This window comes from Mustela nigripes, chromosome 4, assembly GCF_022355385.1.
Source record: "Mustela nigripes isolate SB6536 chromosome 4, MUSNIG.SB6536, whole genome shotgun sequence".
Taxonomy (NCBI): Eukaryota; Metazoa; Chordata; class Mammalia; order Carnivora; family Mustelidae; genus Mustela; species Mustela nigripes.
The window spans coordinates 67,249,131-67,258,598 of NC_081560.1; positions in this window are offsets into that span (position 1 = coordinate 67,249,131).

A 9,468-nucleotide genomic window follows, 5' to 3' on the forward strand; every position below is an offset into this window, starting at 1 on the left:
GCTTGGCACAATAAAGGAAAAATTGCCTCTGTCTGTCTCATCGAAGTATTTTAGAACATTGGGGATAAAGAGTATATGGAGAGAGATAGAAAGGGGGTAAAACAAAATAACAAGCAGCAGCCTGGCAGGAAGCTTTTCATCACCACTAGGTAATGGAAGATAATGGAGCAAGGCTCTTGAGATTTTTTTTTTATCCATTAGGTATGAGGGCAGAATAAAGGCATTTTTCAGACATGTCTCATTCACAAAGTTTACCTACTATACACCCTTTCTTAGGAAGTTACTAGAGGATATTCTTTACCAAAACAAAGGAGTGATGAATAAGGCATGGGTTTTTATGGTGGACTGGATGATTGCTTCCCATTTTTCACATCTTTCCTATCATCAACATAAGCATTTACACCTTTGCCAAGTGAATGCTTGTCTCACACTAGAGAAGGTGGAATACATTTCCCTACTATTTTGATATTGGGGTTGGCTATGTGATTTGTTTTGGCTAACAGAACATTAGTGGATGCAATATTAGCAGAGGCTTTAAACATGCTTATTTGGCCTCTCTCTCTCTCCTGCCATCTCCCATGAGAAAAGCATCCCCCACAGAGCTGCTGGCACCAGATGAAAGACTCATGGAGAAGTCTTGAGTTCAACTCATAGACTGAAGCAGAGTGAAAACAGTCAATGTTCATTATTGCCACTGAGATTTTGGGGGCTCGTTATGCAGCAATATGGCTACACAGCATTTTTGTAGCAATAACTGATTAAAAAGTTTTCAGAATAATTAATTTAATCTATGAAAGCAGTGACATTTCTATTCTAGAATGATAGCTGTGTAGTAGACCTAAAAGCAAATTGGGACTAATGGCTGGGGGGCTGGGAGTGCGGGCTGGGAAGAGTGGAGTAGAGATCTCTAAGAAATAAGACAAATAGAACAGAAAGTTAGGATGGAGACCTTGGGAATATAGTAAAGGTAACTGGAAGAGTACAAAAGTGAGAAATCCATTCTGACTGAATTGTGGGATCACAGTAGACATTACATTAAACTCTGTAGAAAAGGTATATTTATCCTATCATATTATTAGCTCTGTACTGAACCATAAGTATATAGATATGATTAATTAAGCTCTACTTAGTTTTTTCTAAAGATATACACACTGTATACACTGAACACTTTAAAAAAAATTATTTATTTACTTGACAGAGAGAGACACAGCGAGAGAGGGAACACAAGCAGGAGTGGGAGAGGGAGAAGCAGGCTTCCTGCTGAGCAGGGAGCCCGATGCGGGGCTTGATCCCCAAACTCTGGGATCATGACCTGAGCTGAAGGCAGACGCTTAATGACTAAGCCACCCAGGCACCCCTCAAGTTAAACACTTTTTGTATGTCAATCATACCTCAGTAGTTTAATAAAAAAGAAAAAAGAAAAAAAAAGGGACAAAAAAAAAGAGCAGAGAAAAAATAATAATAACTGACAAAAAAACAAAGAGGAAAAAATCTAACTGTAGCCAGTGTTCTATAGGTCATCAAAAACAACCTTCCTGAGCTAGATGGACCCAAAACTGTAGGCCAAGTCAGAGACTTGTATAAGTTTTTGGAATTCCATAAAAATGGCTTTTTGTGAGGTCATAGCAAGAAATGGATCTGTTACAGTTAGGGATGAAACACAATGGTTTCCTCATTTTCCAGTCTCAAGAAACTTTCCTCTTTATAAAATAAAAGGGAAGGATCCCAAAGGGCTTTTTGTTTATGTGGGTTATAGCAACAGACATTTACCTTATTAGAATTTAAAACCTATACAGTAAGTCAATGGCCTTTTCATTCTTAGTTTGAAGATTTTAATAATTCTTGACTTTTAAAGAGCTTATAAGTGTATACTTAAAATATTCTATTTATTTTCTTTAAATTCTGAATGATTTGTCTCAAAATAATGCCACAACTTAACTGGCATCATGAAATTATATGAAAATCTTCCACTGCATAAGACATAACAATGTACATTATCTGCACCTATAAAATTGAGAGGAAGATAGCTTTAATCATATTTTCATTTCTTATTTACAGCTTTGCTCAGTTTCTTTGCAGTAGATTCCTATCTTCCATGAGCCAGAGAGCTTGCTATGTCCATTCTCTATCTTTAAATGCAGAGGTGGCTGGGTGTTTTGGGTGGCTTTTGGGTTTCTGCTCAGTTCATGATCTTGGGGTCGTGGAATCAAGCCCTATGTATGGCTCCCCACTCAGTGGGGAGTCGCTTGAGGATTCTCTCTCTCCCTCTCCCTCTGCCCCTCTTCCTGCTCGCACACACTCTCTCTGTCTCTCTTAAAATAAATAAATAAATAAATCTTAAAAAAAAAAATAAATGCAGAGGTTGCAGCTGTGGGTCAAGAGGGCAAGCTGTTTCTGCTCTCTTTTCCAGCTAACTGCCCATTTTGTTTGTGTATTATTCAGCATGGGTAGGGGGATCCAAGTGCCAGGCATGGCTCCAGGATCTCAGAGGAGGGAATGGAGAAGCCTCTCCATTTATTCCTTCTATAATATTCTTTCTTTATAGAGATCTGAGTCTTTTATTTACATCATTTTGCTTCTCTCTGAGGACTATTTTTTAATGTTTCCTGCCAGGCAGATCTATTCCTTTAATTTTTGTTTGTCTACAAAAGTCTTTATTTTTCCTTCATTTTGAAGGATAATTTCACTGGGTACAAAATGCTAGGTTGGTGGTGGTGTTCTTTCTTGCTTGCATGATTTCTGAAGGGTATTCTGAAGTAAAATCTTATCCTTGTTGCTCTATAAAAAAGGTGTTTCTGGGGTGCCTGGGTGGCTCAGTGGGTTAAAGCCTCTGCCTTCAGCTCAGGTCATGATCCTAGGGTCCTGGGATCAAGCCCCGCATGCTCAGCAGGGAGCCTGCTTCCTCCTCTCTCTCTCTGCCTGCCTCTCTGCCTACTTGTGATCTCTGTCTGTCAAATAAATAAATAAAATCTTTAAAAAAAAAAAAAAGGTGTTTCTCCCCTTTGGCTTGCTTCAAGATTCTCTGTCTTTAATTCTCTGCACTTTAATATGATATGTCTAAATGTAGAGTTTTAGGTATTTGCTTACATAGAGTTCTCAGAGCTTTCTGGGTTCATGGTTTGGTTTCTGTCATAATATTGCTTTTTAATATGAAACATTTTTACAATCAAATTTAAGTTTTAAAAATATAATCTATACAACTCATACATTTAAAAAATAATGGCACTTTCAGAACCAATAATAATACTTTATAACATCTTTTAATATTTTAATACTTTAAAAATCCTGGGGTGCCTGGGTGGCTCAGTGGGTTAAGCCTCTGCTTTCAGCTCAGATCATGATCTCAGGGTCCTGGGATCGAGCCCCACATCAGGCTCTCTGCTCAACAGGGAGCCTGCTACCCCCTGCCCCCACCTGCCTCTCTGTCTGCTTGTGATTTCTCTCTTTGTGTGTCAAATAAATAAATAAAATCTTAAAAAACATCTTTTAGTGATTCCCTTAACATAAATATCTACATAAACACCTAATTTGTTTTCTTATTTCTTAAAAGAAAAAAAAGGTCCAAATTCTCACAGTAGTTAAATTTGGGTCAACGCTTTTTTCTATTTTGAAATACCCTCCCCGCAAATCCTCCAGACTGAAATTTAAGTTTATTTTAGTTGCAGAAGAAAAATTTTGTTGTTCTTTTGTGGCAAAATTCAAAAGCTCATTAAAATCAAGTTATCCTTTTGGTTTTAAAAACATGATTGTTTTTAATGTTGCAATAGTTGGATGATGGGAGGCTCACGAGTGCAGGTATCAGGGTGAGAATAGGCCAGTTCTTGTTCAGGTTTGTTCAAAGGGAAGTCTCCTCTTTGAGCCTTGGTTTCCATCTGTAATATATGTACAATGCCTGCTCTGACTGCTTCATGGAGAAAGAAAAGGGAAATTCCAGGTTTTTGGAGCTGGAATAGCACTGAGAGATCATTCTGTCCTTTTGATGACAAGGCAAAAGTGAGTTGAAAAACTTGAAAAACTTGAAGGTCAAGTTTCTATGTGTTCAAGGGAACACATAGAATTACTATATTTACATTTGGCATTGACAGTACAAAGCTAATATTTTTATTTTTATAACCCTAGTGAGTCTTGTGTAAACTCATTATAAGAGTATGAGCCTTGAGGGTCACTTACATTATAATATTTCTGGGACAGAAATAGCCTGCTGATAAGGAAAATGTCTGCTTTTTAAGTGAGATCAATCCCCATCTCCATAAATTGTCCAATAACTGCATTATCAGTTCCTACATCTTGCCTTTTCTGACAATTACACCAAGTTCTTTTTCATAATATTTATAAGCTGAGTCAGCATTTTGTGTCAAAACTTAAAGAAGTGGGAATTAGCAAGATGGGTAAGATGGTTATTCTGGACATAACAACCCCAAATGGTTAAAGGCACTGAGATGAAAAAGAGTGGTGTGTTCATGACATTACATGTAATTTGCTATTGGGCTCATCCTCTTCCATGGAGGCCATTCATCTGTGCTCTCCTTCCCAGAGGTACAAGAAGAATTTGATGGATGGGCGGGGCAGAGGTATCCTTCATATCTCGCCCTTCTCACATTTAATAGAAGTCCTACTGATTTTACCAATGATCCCAACATGTGCCCCCTTGTGCAATCAATTTTGCCACAGTCTTAGTTCAGGCCATCATCACTTCCACTTAAAGAACTAGTTACTAGACTACAGTTAGCCTCCTAACTAGCTTACTGCCCTCACCCAATTCGTTCTCTGTACTTGGGCTGAGTGATCTTTAAGTGCCTGTTCTGGCCTCAACCTGTGCTTTTGGCTTCTGATCATTCACACTGCTCTAGTTTACTGGCCTTTGCAGAGTCAGTAGCTCATCTTATGATGCCTCCTTACCCTCCTCTTCTCCTCACCTAGCTAATGACGAGTTAACTTTTTTTCTCCTTCCATCCCTCTTTCCCTTCCTCCTTCACTTTCTTCACTCCATAAATGTTTATTGAGAATCTTCTATGTGACAGTCAGTGAAGATGCATTAGAGAGCAAAACAGGCAAAAGTTCTGCCTTCACAGACCTCACATCCATGTGTGTGTTGAGGGTGACAGAAAATAAGTGTAGTACCTAATAAATAATACTGTATGTTAGAAGACAATAAGTGCTGTGGAGAAATATTGAGCTATAAATAGGAGAGAGGGGATGCTGGGAGAGATGTCATTTTAAATAGAGTGGTCAGGGTAGGTCCCACACAGAAGATGACATTTCAGCAAAGAGTCTGATGGCATCAGGAAGAAATCTGGGTATCTGGAGGGAAGAATGTTATTTTTTATTTTTTTAAATAGATTTTATTAATTTATAGAGAAAGACAGCCAGAGAGGGAACATAAGCAAGGGAAGTGGGAGAGGGAGAAGCAGGCTTCCTGCCAGGCAGGGAGCCCAATGTGGGGCTCTATCCTAGGATTCTGGGATCATACCTGAGCTGAAGGCAGACACTTAATGACTGAGCCACCTAGGCACCCCAGGATGTTCATTTTTGAGCATATGGATACACAGTTGACCCAACAACATTTGTTAGACATATGATCCTTTCTCTATTAAATTGCCCTTGCAAAAATGTTAAAAATCATCTAGCCATTTTTTGGTGTGATATCTAGGTCTGTGTTCTCTATTCTATTGCACTGATTTTATGTGTTTGATTTCTCTCTTCATCAATACTACACTGTCTTAATGATTAGAGCCATATAGTGAGTCATAAAATTAGTTAATATGATTCCCTCAATTTATTCATCTTTTTCAAAATTGATTTACCTATTCTAGGTTCTTTGTCTTCCCAGGTAAGTTTTAAAATATTTAAAAAAAAAAAAGTCTTGCTGCAATTATGAATTCCATTAAATCTCTAGATTAATTTGGGAGAGATTTGACATTAGTGTATTTATTCTTCTAATCCATGAACATTGTTTTTTTTTATTAATTTTTTATTTTTTATAAACATATATTTTTATCCCCAGGGGTACAGGTCTGTGAATCACCAGGTTTACACACTTCACAGCACTCACCAAAGCACATACCCTCCCCAATGTCCATAATCCCACCCCCTTCTCCCAAACCCCCTCCCCCCAGCAACCCTCAGTTTGTTTTGTGAGATTAAGAGTCACTTATGGTTTGTCTCCCTCCCAATCCCATCTTCTTTCATTGATTCTTCTCCTACCCACTTAAGCCCCCATGTTGCATCACCACATCCTCATATCAGGGAGATCATATGATAGTTGTTTTTCTCTGCTTGACTTATTTCGCTAAGCATGATATGCTCTAGTTCCATCCATGTTGTCTGTCGCAAATGGCAAGATTTCATTTCTTTTGATGGCTGCATAGTATTCCATTGTGTATATATACCACATCTTCTTGACATTCATCTGTTGATGGACATCTAGGTTGTTTCCATAGTTTGGCTATTGTGGACATTGCTGCTATAAACATTCGGGTGCACGTGCCCCTTTGGATCACTACGTTTGTATCTTTAGGGTAAATACCCAATAGTGCAATTGCTGGGTTATAGGGCAGTTCTATTTTCAACATTTTGAGGAACCTCCATGCTGTTTTCCAGAGTGGCTGCACCAGCTTGCATTCCCACCAACAATGTAGGAGGGTTCCCCTTTCTCTGCATCCTCGCCAGCATCTGACATTTCCTGACTTGTTGATTTTAGCCATTCTGACTGGTGTGAGGTGATATCGCATTGTGGTTTTGATTTGTATTTCCCTGATGCCGAGTGATATGGAGCACTTTTTCATGTGTCTGTTGGCCATCTGGATGTCTTCTTTGCAGAAATGTCTGTTCATGTCTTCTGCCCATTTCTTGATTGGATTATTTGTTCTTTGGGTGTTGAGTTTGCTAAGTTCTTTATAGATTCTGGACACTAGTCCTTTATCTGATATGTCGTTTGCAAATATCTTCTCCCATTCTTTCAGTTGTCTTTTGATTTTGTTAACTGTTTCCTTTGCTGTGCAAAAGCTTTTGATCTTGATGAAATCCCAATAGTTCATTTTTCCCCTTGCTTCCCTTGCCTTTTGCGTTGTTCCTAGGAAGATGTTGCTACGGCAGAGGTCAAACAGGTTGTTGCCTGTGTTCTCCTCAAGGATTTTGATGGATTCCTTTCTCACATTGAGGTCCTTCATCCATTTTGAGTCTATTTTTGTGTGTGGTGTAAGGAAATGGTCCAATTTCATTTTTCTGCATGTGGCTGTCCAATTTTCCCAGCACCATTTATTGAAGAGGCTGTCTTTTTTCCATTGGACATTCTTTCCTGCTTTGTCGAAGATTAGTTGACCATAGAGTTGAGAGTCTATTTCTGGGCTCTCTATTCTGTTCCATTGATCTATGGGTCTGTTTTTGTGCCAGTACCATGCTGTCTTGATGATGACAGCTTTGTAATAGAGCTTGAAGTCCGGGATTGTGATGCCACCAACGTTGGCTTTCTTTTTCAATATCCCTTTAGCTATTCGAGGTCTTTTCTGGTTCCATATAAATTTTAGAATTATTTGTTCCATTTCTTTGAAAAAGATGGATGGTACTTTGATAGGAATTGCATTAAATGTGTAGATTGCTTTAGGTAGCATAGACATTTTCACAATATTTATTCTTCCAATCCAGGAGCATGGAACATTTTTCCATTTCTTTGTGTCTTCCTCAATTTCTTTCATGAGTACTTTATAGTTTTCTGAGTATAGATTCTGTGTCTCTTTGGTTAGGTTTATTCCTAGGTATCTTATGGTTTTGGATGCAATTGTAAATGGGATTGACTCCTTAATATCTCTTTCTTCTGTCTTGCTGTTGGTGTAGAGAAATGCAACTGATTTCTGTGCATTGATTTTATATCCTGACACTTTACTGAATTCCTGTATAAGTTCTAGCAGTTTTGGAGTGCAGTCTTTTGGGTTTTCCACATATAGTATCATATCATCTGCGAAGAGTGATAATTTGACTTCTTCTTTGCCGATTTGGATGCCTTTAATTTCCTTTTGTTGTCTGATTGCTGAGGCTAGGACCTCTAGTACGATGTTGAATAGCAGTGGTGATAATGGACATCCCTGCCGTGTTCCTGACCTTAGCGGAAAAGCTTTCAGTTTTTCTCCATTGAGAATGATATTTGCGGTGGGTTTTTCATAGATGGCTTTGATGATATTGAGGTATGTGCCCTCTATCCCTACACTTTGAAGAGTTTTGATCAGGAAGGGATGTTGTACTTTGTCAAATGCTTTTTCAGCATCTATTGAGAGTATCATATGGTTCTTGTTCTTTCTTTTATTGATGTGTTGTATCACATTGACTGATTTGCGGATGTTGAACCAACCTTGCAGCCCTGGAATAAATCCCACTTGGTCGTGGTGAATAATCTTTTTAATGTACTGTTGAATCCTATTGGCTAGTATTTTGTTGAGTATTTTCGCATCTGTGTTCATCAAGGATATCGGTCTATAGCTCTCTTTTTTGGTGGGATCCTTGTCTGGTTTTGGGATCAAGGTGATGCTGGCCTCATAAAATGAGTTTGGAAGTTTTCCTTCCATTTCTATTTTTTGGAACAGTTTCAGGAGAATAGGAATTAGTTCTTCTTTAAATGTTTGGTAGAATTCCCCCGGGAAGCCGTCTGGCCCTGGGCTTTTGTTTGTTTGGAGATTTTTAATGACTGTTTCAATCTCCTTACTGGTTATGGGTCTGTTCAGGCTTTCTATTTCTTCCTGGTTCAGTTGTGGTAGTTTATATGTTTCTAGGAATGCATCCATTTCTTCCAGATTGTCAAATTTATTGCCGTAGAGTTGCTCATAGTATGTTTTTATAATAGTTTGTATTTCTTTGGTGTTAGTTGTGATCTCTCCTCTTTCATTCATGATTTTATTTATTTGGGTCCTTTCTCTTTTCTTTTTGATAAGTCGGGCCAGGGGTTTATCAATTTTATTAATTCTTTCAAAGAACCAGCTCCTAGTTTCGTTGATTTGTTCTATTGTTTTTTTGGTTTCTATTTCATTGATTTCTGCTCTGATCTTTATGATTTCTCTTCTCCTGCTGGGCTTAGGGTTTCTTTCTTGTTCTTTCTCCAGCTCCTTTAGGTTTAGGGTTAGGTTGTGTACCTGAGACCTTTCTTGTTTCTTCAGAAAGGCTTGTACCACTATATATTTTCCTCTCAGGACTGCCTTTGTTGTGTCCCACAGATTTTGAACCGTTGTATTTTCATTATCATTTGTTTCCATGATTTTTTTCAATTCTTCTTTAATTTCCCGGTTGACCCATTCATTCTTTAGACGGATGCTGTTTAGTCTCCATGTATTTGGGTTCTTTTCAAACTTCCTTTTGTGGTTGAGTTCTAGCTTTAGAGCATTGTGGTCTGAAAATATGCAGGGAATGATCCCAATCTTTTGATACCGGTTGAGTCCTGATTTAGGACCGAGGATGTGATCTATTCTGGAGAATGTTCCATGT